Source organism: Zingiber officinale, chromosome 1B (assembly GCF_018446385.1).
Source record: "Zingiber officinale cultivar Zhangliang chromosome 1B, Zo_v1.1, whole genome shotgun sequence".
Classification (NCBI taxonomy): domain Eukaryota; kingdom Viridiplantae; phylum Streptophyta; class Magnoliopsida; order Zingiberales; family Zingiberaceae; genus Zingiber; species Zingiber officinale.
In genome coordinates this window covers 163,787,370-163,808,474 of record NC_055986.1, presented here as the reverse complement: position 1 = coordinate 163,808,474, position 21,105 = coordinate 163,787,370, and positions in this window count along the sequence as shown.

Here is a 21,105-nt window from a genome sequence, read left to right as displayed (position 1 = left end):
CAACGGTCGGATCACAATCGATTGAATTACTTCCAATCAATTGGGGAGGCTTTGGATCAATCGGTTAATCGATCCAGAGCGCCTCTGTGCTCTCAGAAAGCGCCTGAATCGATTGCCCGATCGATTCAGCCTTTATCGCGCGATTTCCAGCTTCCCAATCGATCGGATGATCGATTGAAGGTTTCAATCGATCAACTGATCGATTCAGAAGCTCACTGTTCACTCAGAAACTCTCCCAATCGATTGACCAATCGATTGGGGAAGTTTTGATCGATTACCCAATCGAACCAGACAATTTCTGCATGAAATCGTGTCAATCAATCGATTAACTAATCGATTGAACCCCCCAAATCGATTGTCCAATCGATTGGCAAGCTGAAAAATGTGTAGAGCTTGAAATAAGCTTCGTTTCGCATCTGAGATCACCTCATTCCGATATCCGAGTCAAAATTTATAGCCTTCAGAAGTTTACTACGTCCGAACTTTTTAGTTCCATGCCAACTCCCTATTGGACTTACGACCGCTAAGTGTTCGATCAACTTTTGACCCATCTGGACCTTTTCTCCTCGTGCCAAGTGTTCGGTCAACCTTGACCCACTTGGACTTACCATCTCGTGCCAAGTGTCCGGTTCTCCACGACCCACTTCGACTTCCTTCCACCAGATGTCCGATCACCCTTGACCCATCTGGATTTCCTCTTGCCAAGTATCCGGTTAATCATTTAACCTACTTGGACTTTCAAACACTAGGTATCCGGTCAACCTTGACCCGCCTGGATTTATACGTGTCTGTCTTCACTCACCAGGACTTCCCTTCTGCCTAACTTCACTCACTAGGACTTCCCATCTGCCTGGCTTCACTCACCAGGACTTTCACCTAGCTTCACTCACTAGGTCTTTAACCTGCCTAGCTTCACTCACCAAGACTTTAACAACTGCCTAACCTCCAGTTAGGACTTTCCCAGTCAAGTATCCGATCAACCCTTTAACCTACTTGACTCTTCTTCACTTCTAACTGGTCAACCTTGACCAGAGGGGAATTGTACCAACAATCTCTCCAAATGAACGATTGCATCTGCAATCTCCATGTATTGTCAGTCTCCATGTATTGTCAAATATCGAAACCCAAACATCAAAACTCAAGCTTGAACCTTCTCAATCATAGTCAATCAAGTCAACCTTAACATAGGGAATATTGTGTTAGGATCGTTCGTACTCGGCTAGAGAGGGGGGGTGTGAATAGCCGACCCCAAATCGTCGTTTCTTTCTACAAAACGTGTTAGCGCAGCGGAAAATACAAAGAAACGAAAGAGAAGAAAACCAAACCTTAACACAAGGATGTAACGAGGTTCGGAGATTAGGGCTCCTACTCCTCGGCGTGTCCGTAAGGTGGACGAGTCCAGTCAATCCGTCGGTGGATGAGTCCCCGGAGAACCGGCTAATACAATATACTCCTTGTGGGTGGAGAAACCTCGCCACAAACGTTTGTAACAGCAAACAAAGAGTACAAGAACAGTAAGAAAAGCAATACAATATGAATACAATAGTACTCTACCAATTGCTTGCTTTCTTGTCGACTGGAGGTGAAGCAGCAACTTCACAACCCAAACGCAGCAGCTTGTCGACGACTGGAAGCTCACGCGAAGCTTCGGAGGTGAGTTCAATCAAAGCTCAGTTGAAGCAGAAGCTTTAGCAGAAGAACAGAAGTTCAAGGAAAAGAGAAGAAGTCCCAGTGCCCCTTTATACCTGCGAAGAAGACGGCGAAGAAACTAGTCGTTGCGTCAGCGGCTAGAACCGATCGATGTCCGCAGACCGATCGGAAGAGATGGATCGTCATCGAGTGCGGACCGATCGAGTCTTTCCGATCGGTCCCGGACCGATCCCAGCTCTCCCAGCTCTCTTACAGAGATCGAAGAGCCCGATGCGTATCAGATTATCCCGATCGGTCCCTGGACCGATCGGAAGCCCTGATCACTCCATCGCTGATCGGTCTGTGGACCGATCAGGAACTCCACAGTATGCTACTGAGTGGAATCTGATCGGTCACCAGACCGATCAGGAAACACTGAGTATCACTGGATCGGTCTGCAGACCGATCCAACTCCTAGGTTTAGAGTGCCCTCTCTAACCTAGTTCGGAGAACGAGCTACCGAGCCCTCTCCGACTCCATATGCCAAGCTTCACTCACTTGGACTTCTCAACACCAGATGTCCGATCACCCTTGATCTATCTGGATTTTCCCTTGCCCGGCTTCACTCACCAGGACTTTCCACCTGGCTTCACTCACCAGGATTTCCACACTGCCTAACATCCCAGTTAGGACTTTCCACCTGGCTTCACTCACCAGGATTTCCACACTGCCTAACATCCCAGTTAGGACTTTCTCACTGCCTGGCTTCACTTACCAGGACTTTCCAACTGCCTAACATCCCAGTTAGGACTTTCCCACTGCCTGGCTTCACTCACCAGGACTTTCCAACTGCCTAACATCCCAGTTAGGACTTTCCCACTGCCTGGCTTCACTCACCAGGACTTTCCAACTGCCTAACATCCCAGTTAGGACTTTCCCTCGTGCCAAGCTCCCTGCTTGGACTTTTTTCGTGCCAAGCTCCCTGCTTGGACTTCTCCAGTGCCAAGTCTCCATACTTGGACTTTTCGCGTGCCAAGCTCTCTGCTTGGACTTTTCCAGTGCCAAGTCTCCATACTTGGACTTTTCAGGTCAACTAGGTCAACCTTGACCTAGGGTTGCACCAATAATCTCCCAACCATCTATTCTTGTCTCACATCAAGAATAGAACTCTCTCACAAGTGTCAAACATCAACATGCAACTCAACTAGGTGAACCTTGACCTAAGGTTGCACCGACAATCTTCCCAAGTCAAACATCAAAATACAACTCGAGTCAAGTCACCTCGAGTCGGGTCAACCAGGTCAACCTTGACCTAAGGTTGCACCAACAATCTCCCCCTTTTTGATGTTTGACAAAATCCATAATCAAGTTAGGTTAAACCGATAACCTAACTTAGGTTTTCCAACCATCTTCCAATGTCCAATGTTCTTTCCTTGAACATTCTCTGGACATTCTCCCCTTAGGTTAACCCGATAACCTAACTTGGGTTCTCCAATAATTCTCCCCCTATTTGACACACATCAAAAAGAATTCCAATGTTCTTCCTCGAACATTCCTTGACATTCTTCCCCTAGTTTAGGTTAACCCGATAACCTAACTTGGGTTCTCCAATAATTCTCCAATGAACACTCTCCCCTTTTTGACACACATCAAAAAGAAAAAGAAGGGTATCAAGGTCAAGAGTTTCTTCCTAATGAAAGTCTCATACTTTTCATTGAAACTCTTAATTTCCCCCTTGATACTAAACTCAACAATCAACTTAGTGATAATCCCATATCACTAATCCTCAAAAATCTTAAGGAGTAAAAACTCCCCCTAAAAGTCAACTCCCCCTTGACAATTAGGTAAAACTCCTCCTAAAGGTCAACTTCCCCTTAACCATTGCACCAACAATGTCTTTGTGAGTTCCAAACCTTTAGAAATCCACAAAACCCAACTTCTAGCTGAACTTTCAGACAACGTCATGCACGCGGCCAGAAGCTTCCTCTTCACCGTCAGTCCATCTGGACCGGTCCGACCGCCGACGTCTCGTCCTCCTCCGTCCCCGAGCTTGCCATTTCCGATCCGCTCCCAGTTCGGGGCCTACCGATCAAGGCTCTAAACACAGATTTCTGATTTTCCTCTTCCGAAATTCAGAAACCCTTTAAAAATTCCAGAAAATTTCAAAAATTATAAAACCTTGAGGATACATTCCTCATATCATACACTATCAAGGAAAAATAGTTTTCTATGAAAATAGTTTCCATTTTTCAATCTTGATACAAAGTTCAAAAACTTTGAAATAATTCAAGTTTAACTCAACTTTGTATCACAATGTTCAATGATGAATGCTATCACTAAGAAAGCTTCATCAAGGTTTTTCAAATCAATTTTAAAATGCTTTTAAAATCATTTGAATTTAGGACCATAATCTTAGGGCTAGATGTACATGACTTGTACACAAGCTTTCCCTATGATCCTTAATTTCTTGAATTAGGGTCATCTAGGTACAAGGACTATGCACCTTGATCCTAACTCATGATCCTAATATCTCACACACATCTAAGGTGTATCAAACCATATTCAAGTCAATTTGATGTGAGATATGGATTAAGGTCAACTTAGGCTAAGTTCTCATGCATTTTCTAAACACCAATTTGATCTCAATATCAAATTATATGTTTGTCCTTAAATCAATTTCATTGATTATAATGCAAGAGATGATGACATGGCATATAATGATATCATAAGTAAAAACATGTGCCAATGTCATGATGTCATGGCATAAAGTTTGAAAACTTAAATAAAGCATGACATATAAACTAGCCTACGCATTATCATGACATTTCAAATGATAATAAAACTAAACATGATGTCATGACATGTGAGGGCAAACAATCATGACAAGATTTAGCATAAATAAATATACCTAGATTACCTATCTAAGTATCCTTAACCACTTTGCTAACCTAAAATTTAACCCTTGATTGCCCTAAAATGCCAAAATCCTAATTTTGACACTTCTTGAACTCTAGATTAATTCATGCCACTTAAAGATCAAATTTATCCTCAAAACTTGGCATGTTTCATTTTTCCTCGAGAGTTCTCTAGATTTTCTCAAATTGTGCCAATTAAAATCATTCTTTTCCATAATGGCACATTTTACTCTTCCAAGGAGTAAATGATAATTCCATTTCATTTTCAAAGGTTCACAAAACCTTGAAAATGCTCCTTGAGTGTCAATTTCCTCAAAGTTGGGTTAACTACCCTTCTTATTGGAGTTGACACTCTCTAACCCATTTATGGGGTAGAGAAGATGCTCCTAGGAACCCAATACCTATTTGAGCTCATTGGGTTCACTAAATATTCACTAGGGATAACTTCCCTAGCAACCCTCCTAATGACCCTCTTAGGCTTTGAAGCCTTGGTCATTTGGGACTCATCAAGATCAACTCTAGGGGTGACTCCCCTTGTGACCTTGGTGGTGGTCTTCCTAGCCCTAGGTTTTGTTCCATAATCGAATGGAACATTGTGGTAAGTGGGCTTGACCACTTGGGACTTAGATTTATGACCCAAACCTTTCTTGTCCTGGGACTTTTGACCCTTAGGCCCTAGAGTTGACTTCTCTAAATTTTTAAGGGCCTTTTCTAGGGTATCAAGCCTTGACCTCAAGACTTGATTCTCCTTTTCTATTACCTCAAGTTTTGATTTGTCATTCTTTCTTGAGGTGTTCCTAGGCATGTGTCTAGTTGATTTAGGGTTTCTACCTAGGTTTTCCTTAACCTTAGAAGTGTTAATCCTAGGGTTAGCATTCCTAGTAGCATCCCTATCTAGGTTGACATGTTTAGCACCTAAGCACATGTATTGATTTCTAGTGTTAACATGCTTATCATTATTGACTAATGCAATAAAATTACTAGCATGTATCCTACTAGAATTGCACGAATGAGCCTTAAAAGATACCTTAGGGTTTGCCTTAGCTCCCCCTATCGATGTGCATCCCTTGTCCTTGTGAGGTTTCCTCCCCTTCGGACATTGGCTCCTATAGTGTCCCCGTTGCTTGCATTGAAAGCACACCACGTGCTTCTTGCCTTTGCGTATTGGGATGCCGGCTTCCTTGACCTTTGGTGCCGGTGGAGTCTTTCTAACCCTCTTTGGACACTTGCTCTTGTAGTGCCCAAATTCCCTACACTCGAAGCACATTATGTGTAATTTGCTAGAAATTAAAATGCTTGAGTTACCTAGGGTTGAGGATGGATGAACGCTCTCATCTTCATCCCTTCCGGAGGTAGAAGCTTCTTCTTCTTGCTCCGACCTTGAAGAGGAACTCTCCTCCTCTTCTTCTTTAGATGTTGAGTGGCCCTCAACTTCTAAATCTTCTCCTCCATGATGTGAGCTACTTGGCTCATTAGCTCCTCTTCATGGCTTGAATTTGAGCTTCCCTCATGGAACTTGGCCAAGTTATCCCACAACTCCTTGGCATCGTTATATCCACCTATCCTACACAAAACATCATTAGGCAAAGAAAATTCAATGATTTTCGTTACCTCATCATTGATGGTTGATTGGTGGATTTGCTCCTTCGTCCACCTCTTCTTCTTGAGAGGTTTTCCTTCTTCATCCTCCGGAGGAGTGAAACCTACTTGCACACACCTCCAATTCTCAAGATTAGTCATAAGAAAATATTTCATTCTTACCTTCCAAAACGCGAAGTCGCGATCGTAGAAGGGTGGAATCGTGATGTCCTCTCCGAGTTGATCCATCTCTAGCTTGTGCTCCCTCGGGTGTTAATCCGGCGAAGAGCGACCTCGCTCTGATACCACTTGTTAGGATCGTTCGTACTCGGCTAGAGAGGGGGGGTGTGAATAGCCGACCCCAAATCGTCGTTTCTTTCTACAAAACGTGTTAGCGCAGCGGAAAATACAAAGAAACAAAAGAGAAGAAAACCAAACCTTAACACAAGGATGTAACGAGGTTCGGAGATTAGGGCTCCTACTCCTCGGCGTGTCCGTAAGGTGGACGAGTCCAGTCAATCCGTCGGTGGATGAGTCCCCGGAGAACCGGCTAATACAATATACTCCTTGTGGGTGGAGAAACCTCGCCACAAACGTTTGCAACAGCAAACAAAGAGTACAAGAACAGTAAGAAAAGCAATACAATATGAATACAATAGCACTCTACCAATTGCTTGCTTTCTTGTCGACTGGAGGTGAAGCAGCAACTTCACAACCCAAACGCAGCAGCTTGTCGACGACTGGAAGCTCACGCGAAGCTTCGGAGGCGAGCTCAATCAAAGCTCAGTTGAAGCAGAAGCTTTAGCAGCAGAAGAACAGAAATCGGGTAATCAGACACTGATCGGTCCACAGACCGATCAGGAAAGCTGGATCGGTCTGTCGACCGATCCAGAACGAAGCCAAACTCTCTGTTTGGTATCTGATCGGTCCAGTGACCGATCAGCGCATGAAGAAAGCCCCCTGATCGGTCCGGGCACCGATCAGGATATCCCTGATCGGTCCCTGACCGATCAGGTGTCGCCGATTCACTCGGGTGAATCTGATCGTTCAGGATTTCTCCTGATCGAACAGCCGTCCGATCGGGAATGATCGATCCCTGGCCGATCAGGAACTCCACAATATGCTACTGAGTGGAATCTGATCGGTCACCGGACCGATCAGGAAACACTGAGTATCACTGGATTGGTCTGCAGACCGATCCAACTCCTAGGTTTAGAGTGCCCTCTCTAACCTAGTTCGGAGAACGAGCTACCGAGCCCTCTCCGACTCCATATGCCAAGCTTCACTCACTTGACTTCTCAACACCGGATGTCCGATCACCCTTGATCTATCTCGATTTCCTTGCCCGGCTTCACTCACTGGACTTTCCACCGCTTCACTCACCGTGATTTCCACACCGCATAACATCCAGTTAGGACTTTCTCACCGTGCTTCACTTACTGGACTTTCCAATCGCCTAACATCCCAGTTGGACTTTCCCACTCACTCACCAGGACTTTCCAACTGCCTAACATCCCAGTTAGGACTTTCCCACTGCCTGGCTTCACTCACCAGGACTTTCCAACTGCCTAACATCCCAGTTAGGACTTTCCCTCGTGCCAAGCTCCCTGCTTGGACTTTTCCCGTGCCAAGCTCCCTGCTTGGACTTCTCCAGTGCCAAGTTTCCATACTTGGACTTTTCACGTGCCAAGCTCTCTGCTTGGACTTTTCCAGTGCCAAGTCTCCATACTTGGACTTTTCAGGTCAACTAGGTCAACCTTGACCTAGGGTTGCACCAATAATCTCCCAACCATCTATTCTTGTCTCACATCAAGAATAGAACTCTCTCACAAGTGTCAAACATCAACATGCAACTCAACTAGGTCAACCTTGACCTAAGGTTGCACCGACAATCTTCCCAAGTCAAACATCAAAATACAACTCGAGTCAAGTCACCTCGAGTCGGGTCAACCAGGTCAACCTTGACCTAAGGTTGCACCAACATATTGCACCAACAATCTTCCCATTTTTGATATTTGACAATACCTTTAAGTTAAGCTAATCCTATAGTCTTAACTTTCTTCATGTCAATGTATGAATGAGGGTTCCCTTCATTCTCCCCCTTTCCTAGAGGGCAAACTCCCTCTTTAGGTAATGAAGGTCTAACTTAAACCACACATTCTCCCTCTATTGGCGCACATCAAAAAGAACTCTCCCCCTAAGCATTAACCAATGCTCACCCTTGAACATTAATCAATCCAACAATGAGGCTCCTATACCTTTCACTGTATTAAATACTCACCCTAGAGCATTATTCCACATTATGAAGCTCATCCTAGAGCATCCATAACCCCACAATGAAGATATTCACTCTCCATTATTTTGCAACGCTCAACCTTGAGCATTGTTTTTCTAAACGAAGGTTTAACCACCTTCAATGGTTTTGGAAAATAAGTTCCATGTCCTTAAAGAGTAACTCCCCCTAAAGACATACTTCAAACTTCTGTCATTGCACCAACAATGACTTGGAATCCCTAAATCTTTAGGGACCCCAAAATTTAGAAGTTTTGAGGTTCAAAAATTCAATAGTGAAATCAAACCTCAATCTAAACTTCTACTTAGTGTTCCTTAACCAATCCAATCTTGTTTTCATCATAAAAACTCCCTCTAAATATAAACAAATATATTTTGAGGGGTTAGGAATGATTATATGGACGTAAAATGGTTTAAATCGCTGAAATTAAGCTGTCCAGCCGAAATCAGCACTTCAATCGATCAATGGATCGATTTAAGCAGTGTGGATCGATCGGTAGATCGATCTACTAAGTTTCTGTTTGCGTAAAACACCTTCTCAATCGATCGCCTGATCAATTAAGACACTTCAATCGATCGGGTGATCGATTGAAGCACTGAAATTCTGAAATTTCATGTCAGTGAATTTCAAAAACTCCCCAAATATTCTACAAAATTCCAAAATTCATAAAAATTATTTTAGACTTAATTTAGGGTATATACTATCAAGGAAAAATAGTTTTCTATGAAAATACTTCCTATTTTCAAAGATTGACACAAATTTAAAAATTTGTAAAAATTTAATGTTTCTTTCAAGTTTGTGTTGAACTTTTCAATGATTATTACTATCAAAAGATAGTTTTCACCGAGGTTTTCCAAAGTATATTTAAAATCATTTTCAAAACCAATATCCAACCATGTTCTTTGGGCTCAATGCACATGACTTGTACATTAGCTTTCCCAATAATTGGAGTACACATAACTATGTGTTTTGATGAACCTAAAACTCAAAAGAATGCACTAAATCAACATCTTAAGTTTTGTTCATCATCCTAACATCTCACTTGTATCTAATGTGTACTAAAACACATACAATTCACCTTATGATTCTTTGTGAGATATAGAGTTTGATTTTGCCCTAAATTAGGGATCATGCATTTCTATCTAGGCATTTTAAAAAGTTATGAACATCCACCAAAGATGTCACTTATTAATAAATGTCATTTGTCCTTAATTGCAAGGAAATTAAATTAATGCATGATGATTTATGGCATACATCAAAATGAATAATTTTCAAAAGAAAATTTGCTATAACTACATGATGTATGTATGACATGACATGGTATTTTTATTTATTTTTCATAATAAGCATGAATGCTAAACATGATATCATGGCATGTGATGGGCAAACAAAGTATGGTAATTTAGCTTAAATAATATACCTAGATTATCTATCCAAATGTCCTTAAATCCTTAGCTAAACCTAAAAATAATCCTAGATTGCCCATATTCTCTTAAGAAAATGGCCAAACCCAACTTGTTATTTCTTTTACTTTTAATTTGTTGTGCCAATATAATTAAAATTACACATAATTCCTCAAGGTTTGACACACTTTACTTTTTCAAAGAGTAATCATTTTAAATTAAGGCCTAACTTGCCCTAAGAAAATACCAAAACCCCAACTTGACATTTCTTATCCTTTTCTAAATGTGTTAATTTAAATTATGTCCAATTCCTCAAATTTTAACATATTTTACTCTTCCAAAGAGTAAACAAATTTAAAATAAGGCTTAAATTTACCCTTAATTCCTTAAGAAAATACCAAAATCTCAACTTGACATTTCTTGTGCTCTTCTTATTTGTGCCAATCAAAATTTAATTTAATTCCTCAAAGCTTGGCACATTTTATTCTTCCAAAGAGTAAACAAGTAATCTATTTCATTTTCAAAGGTTAATAAAAATCTTGAAAATGCTCTCCGAGTGTCAACTTCATCATGGTCGGATTAACTATCATTCCAATTAGAGTTGACACTCTCTAACCCATCTAAGGGGTAGAAAAAATGCTCCTAGGAACCCAAAATTTATTGGTGCTCCTTAGATGCTCTAGGTACTCACTAGAGATAACTTCCCTAGATACTTTCCTAATGACCTTGTTAGGTTTCTTAGAAGTCTTGGTCACCTTTTCTAGGTCAACTCTAGGGATTGCTTCCCTTGTGACCTTCTTAGTGACTTTCTTAAACTTCTTAGAAGTTTTAGTCACATTTGTTGTTGTAAAGATACTCCTAGGGATAACTTACCTTGTATCCTTGACTTGACCCTTAGACTTAGAGTTGGTTCCATAGCTATATGGAACCCTATGGTAAGAAACTACATCCTTCTTAGTCTTAGATTTGTATCCCAAACTTTTACGACCATTGGATGACTTTTGTACTCCTAGCCCTAGGTTTTGATTCTTGGACCCTTGTGTTTCATTTGTGATTCTTCTAAGGGTCCTCTCCAATTTATCAAGTCTTGACCTCAAGACTTGATTTTATCTCCATAATACCTCAACCTTAGATTTTTTACTAACACCTTGATTTTTCTTTTTCTTAGGCAAATACCTAGAATCCTTAGAGTTATTGCCTAAATTATTTTCTACCCTACTAACCTTAGGTTGAGTGGTTTTAGCATGATAGACTACATAATTTTTCTTAATTCTATCATGCTTCCTATTTTTATGGTAAATATCATTTAAATGATATAAACTAGAATTAGCATGCTTTTTACCAAAATTCAAGGGGATAGGCTCAATAAATGATACCTTAGATTTTACCTTTGAAGCTCCCCCTTGACTCGTGCTTCCTCTATTAGACTTGATCGACTTCTTCCCCTTTGGACATTGACTTCGATAATGTCCTTTTGGATTGCACAAAAAGTACACTATGTGCTCCTTGCTCTTTTCATTTTGGGGGTGGTTTCCTTGGGCATCTCCTTGCCCTTTAGTGTCACTTGGCCCTTCTTCTTGGCCAATGTAGGGCACTTACTCTTGTAGTGCCCATGTTCCCTACACTCAAAACATATAATATAATTTTTATTTTTAATTGAAATTGTTATACCTTTGCTTGTAGGGGTGGCATCTTCTCCTTTTGATCCTGATGTAGAGGTTTCCTCTTGATCCGACAATGATGATCCTCCAATTGATTTAACTTGACTTTTGGAGGTGGAAGCTTCTTCATCTTCATCCTTTCTTGATCCGGAGATGGAGGCTTCTTCTTCTTCTTCATCCTCTTGTACATGAAACAAGGAATATGCTCCCTCCTTGCCCTTCTCATTGCACTCCGTTGAGGATGAAGTTTCTTCTTCTTCCGATGTTGAGTATCTCTCAACCTTGGTGTCCTCCTTCTTTTGGTCTTGCTCCAATGAGTTGTCCTCTTTGGACTTCTCTTGGTTTGGTGTAGTGGAGGGTTCTTCATGAAACTTGGCCAGTTTGCTCCATAATTCTTTTGCATTTTCAAATTCTCCAATTTTGCATAGAATTGTGCTAGGCAATAAACTAACCAATAATTTGGTTACCTTGTCATTCGCCTCGCACCTTTGGACTTGCTCTTTATGAGAATTTTACCGTTGCTATTTGTTGGAGCTTGGAAACCTTCCATTAGAGCAAACTATTGCTCTATTTCCATCATCAAGAAATTTTCGATTCTTGATTTCCAAGAATCGAAGCTAGTCATTGTAAATGGTGGAGGCACCCTCGTGTCGAATCCGAGTTCATCTCGGAATTCCATTTGAAGTTGAGCTTTTGTTGAAGTCTTCGACTTTATGGATTTTGCTCCAACTTCTTCACCCTCTAGCTTTGTTGCCCCTTCCGGCGATGATTCCAGTGAAGAGCGACCTCGCTCTGATATCACTTGTTAGGGTCGAAATGTAGCTAGAGAGGGGGGGTGAATAGGTCGTCGCACGCTCGTTGCTTGCTTCGTCAATGATGATGTGCAGCGGAATACTCTCAAAGCAAGCTCTAATGCTAACAACGTAGATTTACTTGGTATTCACCTCAAGATGAGGTGACTAATCCAAGAATCCACACACGATGCACTTCTCCACTAAGAAAATAACTCCTTCTCGGTCGTAGCCAGAGGCGGAGCACAAGAAATACAAGAAGAAAGAAACAAGAAGCTAATACATAAGAAATCTTATAAGATTACATAACGAAACCTTAGCTTCCTCTTCTTCTTGCTTGAGTACACCTCTTGAGATGCTTGGGAATGAAACAATACTCCTCTCTAAGCTTCCAAGGACTGGTGCATGTCACTGAGCTCGGTGGAGAAGAATCGATGAAGAATCAGGATCAGAATTGCTAAAGAAAATTCTCGCAACGTCTTTATTCAGCGCCAACAGTCGAATCTCAATCGATTGAATTGCTCCCAATCGATTGGGGAGGCTTTGGATCAATCGGTTGATCGATCCAGAGCGCCTATGTGCTCTCGGGAAGTGCCTGAATCGATTGACCGATCGATTCAGCCTTTATCACGTGATTTCCAGCTTCCCAATCGATCGACTGATCGATTCAGAAGCTCACTGTTCGCTAAAAAACTCTCCCAATCGATTGACCAATTGATTGGGGAAGTTTTGATCGATTACCCAATCGATCTAGACCATTTCTGCATGAAATCATGTCAATCAATCGATTGATCAATCGATTGACAAGTAGAAAAATGTGTAGAGCTTGAAATGAGCTTCATTTCACATCTGAGATCACCTCATTCCGAGTCAAAAGTTATGACCTTCAGAAGTTTACTACGTTCGAACTTCCTAATTCCATGCCAACTCCCTATTGGTGTAACGACCCAATTTTCTCTATTTCGAGTTCCAAATGTCCATAAAAATATTTGGAAATGCTTTTAAAATATTCTAGAGATTTTTAGGAATTTTTAGAGTATTTTTATGCAATTTTTGGAGTTCGTTTGGTATTTTTACCAAGAGGAAGAAATTTAAAAAAAAAAAGAGAAGAAATATGTTGAAGCCAGGTTTTGAACCCACAACCTCGACCCGAGCCAAACCTCAGCCAAAACCAGCCCAACCAGCTGAGCTACACGATTTTTGTTAACCGTATATGGAGCGAAATATATATATGCAGTAGCTGGAACGTTGGAAATAAATTGGAGAAAAAGGGGCGCGGCTGAGAATCGAAGCACAGACCTCTGGCTTCGAGCAAAGCCCAACGGACCAACTGGGCTAGCGATCGTTGCTGATTAAATAGGCAGCGGCAAATATATAAGTTATAGTTGGAACAAAAATAACTCTAGTTATAAGGAGAGGATTTAGATTTCCCGAAACCTAATGTTTTTTTTTCTCACCTCTTCTCACGCGGCGTCGACGATTTCTCTCGGGCAGAAACGAAGCCGCGGCTAGGGCTTCGTCTCCGGCGACCGACGAGCACTTTTCTCCAAGAGCTCTTCACACCGTTGAGATCCTCTCGTCGAGGAGAGGTTGTGGGCACGAGGAGCCGAAGGTCGAGCTACCGAAACCCTAGAACCTCTCTTCCTCCGGTTGTAAGTTCAAAACAGCGAGGTGAGTTGCTACTCACCTGCAGTAGGATAGCTCCGAGGTTTAATTCTTGTTAATTTCTTTATTTCCGAAGTTTTTCTTCCGGTTGAAGTTGCTGCCGAGAATCTCAAAGAAAGGAGATAGATTTATTTGCTTAGCATGTGGTTTGTTTTCTTCAGGCTCTATAGATGGAATTCGAATCTGTTTCTATGTAGATTGTTCTGCTTTGTTCTGAAGATTGCTGCCATGTTGTTCTTTTGTTTAGGGTTCTGTTTAATTGAAGTTTAATAGCATGCATCCTTGGTTCCTTTCTTTTAAATTCTGTAGTAGCAAGAATTAGTATTCTGTTGCTAGATGTGGGATTTGATTTTGGAACGAAACAAGCTTCATTTAGGTTCCAAGTTTCCAATAGGTTTAGTTCGGTTTGTGTTAGGAAAGGGGCATCAACAGTCCCATTTCTCTGTGCTATTTGCAGTAGATAAGGAATAGATTCAATTGTAGCAGAGAACAACCTCCTTCTTTGTGTATTTTTGCAGACAAGAACAACTCCATTTGGAGATTAGAACAGCCCCTTTGGAGCTTATTCCAGATCAGGTTTTCTTTGTGTTCACTGCAGAAACGTACAACTCTATTAGAGCATAGGACAACCTCTCTTTTTGACAATTCAGCAAGTTTAATTTTTAAAGTTTCAATTCAGCAAGCTTGATTCCTTTATTTTGCAATTTATTGTGCAGAATGGTTGCTAGGGATTTAGTTGAGTAGTTAGTGAACATCGAGTTTAAGTAGAAGCAATATCCATTTTTCTCTAGCTCATTAGGCATGATTTTGGTATAGGATTCAGCCTACTTTTCTTAGGTGCATATATGCCTCAATAGTTTCCTCTCGAGGTAGGAATGTTTGGAGAATTTTATAACATTCACAGTGCAGATTTGTATTAGTTTTATATGCAGATTTTCTAGTTTTCATTTGCTATTATTGAGCATGTGCAGTTTTTAATTGCTATAAGTTGAGCATGATCAGTGTTCTTTATTACTAGATACACATGAGCGGTTTCTTTGGTTTTATTTGCTATTTTAATAAGCATGAACAACCATGTATTCTAATGGGAAAATAAGAGTTCTACCAAATCCTTTTAGAAGCATTAACAAGTAAAAAGAAAGAAAAAGAAAAGAAAGAAAAGGCCAAGGCCTTAAGTAAATCCCAAAGTCAAGACTTTAGGGATTTTGGCACATAAGATGCTATTAAAATGTCAAGGCATTTAAAGAAGAAGTATTTAAGATAAAAAGTATTTTACTTTTAAGAAGAGGCTAGTACCCGACTTCCAAGGTTGTCGTTAAACAAATCCAGGTGTCCAATTCCAAGGTCTTGGCCCTGGTAGACCAAGGTCTGCTCTTTTAGGATTGGCGGCTCGCTACCCCAACCTATTAGGGAACGCGCATAATTGGTACTAAGCCTGGGCCCAAGAGAAGTTGATTATTATTTTCAAGTATTAAAGTATAAATTTTAAACAAGTGAAATAAAAGAATAAGATTAAAGTAAAAGAAGTAAGTTTCACTTTGTTTTAAAGATCAGCAAGTTTAGCTTTCTTTTATGCTAGCAGCTTTTACATGTTTAGTTTCTTACATGTTATTTATTTGCTAGTTGATGAGCATGTTTTGCTTTATATGTTAGCATACCAGTTAGTTTGCTTTCTTTATTAGTTTATGAGCATGAGTAGTTATACTTGTTATCTTTTCTGTTAGTTGATTTCTTTGCTATTTATGAGCATGAGTAGCTTTACATATTAGCATTCAGTTTTAGCATGTTTTTATTTGCATACATGCATATCGTGATTTTGTGAGTTAGATAGCGCTCACTAAGCTTTATGCTTATAGACTGCACTTTCTCCTACTGCAGATAAAGAAAAAGGAAAGCTAATATGAAGGAAGGCGACAAGGAGATGCAAGAGGGGTGTGTGATGTCTGCACTATGGAAGTTCTAGGGATCCTTGCGAATAAGATGAATTATGATTTGTTCTTTGAGTTAATTAAGTTTTTATGTGTTAAGGAAATTTGATAACTGTTTATAAGGACACTTGATACTGTGTTTGCTATTCAGTTGTGGTTGTGGATTAGTTTTCCTTTATTATTGCTGAGTTAGATTTATTATACTGCGTGGTTGTTAGTTATGTGTTCCAGCCGCTTGTGGCTGAGTATATATACTGCATGTATTGTTGAATATGGTCACCGGTACAGGGGAGATTCTGCCGAAATTTTTCGGTAGGGTTTCCATGTGGTTTTTAATCACACCGGTTAAGTAGAGTTAGTAGTTAAGTAACGGTCATCTTTAGAGAATAGTAGTAGTAAGAAGGGTGGTCGTTACAATTGGACTTATGACCGCTAAGTGTTCGATCAACTTTTGACCCATCTGGACTTTTTCACCTCGCGCCAAGTGTTAGGTCAACCTTGACCCACTTGTACTTACCATCTCGTGCCAAGTGTTTAGTTCTCCATGACCCACTTGGACTTTCTTCCACTAGATGTCCGGTCACCCTTGACCCATCTGGATTTTCTCTTGCCAAGTATCCGGTCAATCCTTTGACCTACTTGGACTTCCAAACACTAGGTGTCCGGTCAACCTTGACCCACCTGGATTTCCACGTGCCTGGTTTCACTCACCAGGACTTCTCTTCTGTCTAGCTTCACTCACTAGGACTTCCCATCTGCCTAGCTTTAATCACCAGAACTTTCACCTAGCTTCACTCACTAGGATTTTCATACTGCCTAACTTCACTCACTAGGTCTTTAACCTGCCTGGCTTCACTCACCAAGACTTTAACAACTACCTAACCTCCAGTTAGGACTTTCCCAGTCAAGTATCCAATCAACCTTTTGACCTACTTGACTCTTCTTCACTTCTAACTGGTCAACCTTGACCAGAGGGGAATTATACCAATAATTTCCCTAAATGAACCATTGCACCTGCAATCTCCATGTATTGTCAGTATCCATGTATTATCAAACATCGAAACTCAAACATTAAGACTCAAGCTTGAACCTTCTCAAACTTAGTCAACTAGGTCAACCTTGACCTAGGGAATATTGCACCAACAAGAAAATGCAGCTCGATCGGTACTTCTTGGATGGTACAACAACTTGCTTAATGGATGCATAGAAGAGTAGTAGTACGAACAGCAGTTTGCACAGAGATAAACTTCGAACAGATCTTATTTTTCGTTACTCAGCCTCAGATCTCGAGCTCACTTTTATAAGAGTCGTCGACGTTTGGTTGACCGATCCCTAGGTTTAATCGATCGAACTAGCTCCCTTCCATCTTCGCTGAGATCTGATGCTAATTTGATCTTTGACATTTAATGACATTAAAGTGTTCAGTCGACCGATCCCCTTGTTGGATCGATCGAATAGAGATCTTTCCCTGTTTGTCGAGATCTAGAATTAATGTACCATAAGTGATAATTGTTCGGTCGATTGATCCCCTGGTTCGGTCGACCGATCAGTCGCTCTTCTTTCTTTGCTTCTGCTCGATCTGAACTGTGCTGAGTAATCAGGGTTCGGTCAATCGATCCTCTAGTTCGGTTGATCGATCAAGCTTTGATCAGATCCTACTCTATTTTGGTTTGAACTTGTGTCTGCTCTGAGTTAGCCTTGTTCGGTCCACCAATCCTTCTGTTCAATCGACCGATCAGGCCGAACCTGCAAAACAGTGTTACACAGTATACTCTTGCAAAACATAGATTAGCACAGTAATAATATATATGATGCATGAGTAGTATTAGATAGTAGAACTATCTTGATCTCAACTTGGAAACCTTCCCGGTTTCTTCAGTTGGATCAAAGACCTTAGGTTATTCCCTTTAGGAACACGACCTCACCATCACTCCTCCAGTTGTTTATCTCAACCTACCTACCAAACTTTGATCCTCTAAATCTGTTTGGACTTTTCGCTTAGCCTTAATCGGCTCGCTAGGACTTTCTCTCGATCTTCGGTCCTCTAGACCTCTCGATCTCACTGCCAAGTGTCGGGTCCTCTCGACCCACTTGGTCTTTTCACCTGGGTTTCACGATCTGCTAAGACTTTTCCTACCTAACCTCCAACTAGGTCTTTCCCGGTTGAGTAAACAGCCTGCACACTTAGTCAACTTGTTAGATCACAACAAGACTTAACTTGAACCTTTGACAACATCAAAACTTAGGTTTGATTTTAGTGCAACATGCACCAACAATCTCCCTCTTTTGATGTTTGGCAACTAAGGTTCAAAGTTAAGTTTAAATATGTAAAAAAAAATACGCAAGCATTTTTAATTTTAACTCTTCCCCTGAGTTAAACATATCCCCTTGAATTCACTATCTCTCCCCCTTTGACACACATCAAAAATAGGGAAAACAATCACACTTAAGCGACATTTGATTTTGAAAATTTATAAAGGAAAATTCTGAGAATTATATAAAGGCAAACTTTTCAAATTTGTGTAAAGTAATAATAAGAGAAAATTTTGAAAATATAGTGAAGTAGAAAACATTTGAAAAGTTTAGTGAAATTGAAAAAAAAAATACATAAAGTAATTTGTTTTTTAAATTTGAGAGTATTTGAAAAGATAAAATGTCGAAAAGAGTCTAAAGGAAAGAATTGAGAATATTTCAAAAGTTTTAGTTAAGTGTAAATTTTAGAAATTTTAGCAAAGTTAAAAGTTTGAAAGATTTTCAAAATTTGTAAAGGAAATAATTTTGAAAAAATTTGAAAATATAAGTAAAGCTAAAATTTAAAAAATTACTAAGGAAACATTTAAAAAAATATTTTGAAAGTGTTTGAAAATTTTGAAAATTTTCAAAATTCAAAAGTAAATAACTTTCAAAATATTTGGTTAAAGGTTTCAAAAAAAATATAAAGGAAAGAGTTTTGAAAATTTGTAAAAAAAATTGTCTGAAGCTCCCCCTAAAATTGATAATTTTCTAAAAGTCCAAGCACGGTTTAAAACTAAAAAAAAATGACCCTATGATGAAATGCCCAATCTTTGTACAAAACTAACTACGACAAGATAGTAACTATTGACTCGAGTTGGTCAATTTGAGCATTTGAGATTAACTAAGTTATTACTAGCTAGTAAACTCAAATTGATCAATGTATGTTGTTTAAAGCCCAAATTTATTGCGATGCATTGACATAAGCATTTGAAATATCAGGTTAAGTCCTAATCATCTCATCCATTCTAAGTTTACAAGCAAGGAATCCTACTGTACTTGTGGAATGCTGACTGCTAAATATATAGGATCATGTAAATCTACGGTAAGATCTATGCTATTCCAAAAAGATAAAAGATTTGAAATAGTTTTTGAAAACAAAATTTTGAAGAGGGAATTTTTTACAAACATAAATTTTGAAAAACTAATAGTTATTATTTTTCAAAAATATGTGGAGAAATAAAGAAGCCTATTCTATGTAAAGAATAACTAAAAAATATTGAAGGAAGGTAATAACTAAAAAGTACCCAAAAGCATACATAGTCATAATGCAAAGTATCCAATAGGCACAATAAGTCAAAAGTAATAGTTCCTAGAGGTCACTCATCCTCATCCTTATCCCCATCATCAGCTTGAAGATAATCAAACATCCTTCATTGCTCCCTCTCTAATGCATCAGTACAGTCAGTCATCTCCTGACGAAAATCTGCAACTTGTCCTTGGAGAGAGTTGTACTGATCATTCATCTTCATCTCTAAGGAGTTAAACCGACTAAAAATGTCATCTCGAAGATGGCTAAAGAAATCACTAGGAGGAGGCGCATAGGAACTGCTCTGAGCATTATCAAAATAAGGTGTTAAGGTATATCCTAGATCAACAATCGGTGGAAGAGGCACTTCGACTGGAATCGGATCATCCTCAACAACATCTTCCTCGGCTACAGGTGCAATAAACCATGGATGGTTCCGCTTATAGACAAGTCTTTCAGCACTAGTCCTAATTCCAGCCAAGGGCAACTGACGAATCCCAACCAGATCAAAATTAGACAACTCAATTAATTCACCACGGTGAACTCCTACCTCTAAAGAAGCAACGTAAGCGGTGAGGACATGACACTGGATCATGTAAAGTTTGTTAATCAAGTTGGTTGAACCGTTTTTCTAATTGCTCCCCCTGAGTCATAGCTTAGATATGGTTTATCTAAGTAGTGAATCTAACTTTTAGGGATCAAGTAGAGATTTGGTTTAATTGGTTTGATTAAATATTTTATTGAAACTCATACTTGGACTTGACTTCTAACATTTTGACTAATTAAGGACAAATATGGTATGTTTGTTTTATTTGATTTATAGTCAAGTCTTGATTTATTGTACACGGCTCGTTGCGATCCAAGTACCATGTTTAAACACTTGGATCCCAGTTCAAATTTTTCCAATGTTTTTTTGAGTCGCTCGACTTGACCTTTTAAGTTGGAATTTTCTTCCTCAAGTTTTGCAACTTGAGTTGAAGTTCCGACTTGAACTTGGTTAGTCGAGTCACTCAAGTTAACTTGCTTCTTACAATGGTCTATTTCCTTAAGTAGCGAGTTATTTTGTTTTTCAAATTTTGATAAGTTTTTAAATAAACATTTAACTACTTTAAGCAAATTTGACTTTGAATAAATCGTTATCATATTTGGACCTTCGGAAATGGATGTGAATCTGTGGCTTTTCTCGGACTCGATGTCAGTCTTGGATTCATATTCTTCCTCGGATTCGGAATCTTCGTTTATTGCCATAAATGCAAGATGGCTCAAGTGCTTCATTTGCTCCGTGTCAGATTCATCGAAAGATGTCTCATCCCATGTTACTTGGAGGGCTTTCTTTCTTCTTGTCGACTTGGGATTTTCTTCCTTCCAATTTGGGCATTCATTTTTGAAATGTCCCTTCTTGTTGCATCCGTAACAAATTATTTCTGATTTGTTTTGCATTTGGTTGATTGGTATCCTTTTGATGCTTCTTTTGAATTTATTCTTTGTTAGCAATCTCCGGATCATGTTGACCAGTTCTTCTTCATTTGTTGAATCAGAGTCTGACTCACTTTTTGATTTGATCTTTGTTCTTGATTTGGTTTCCTTCCTTGGACCTACATACAAAGCGACTCCTTTCTCGACTTGGATCAAGTTAGATTGTTCATGTAATTCTAATTCACAAAATAACTCATCTAGTTTAAGAATTGAAAGATTCTTAGA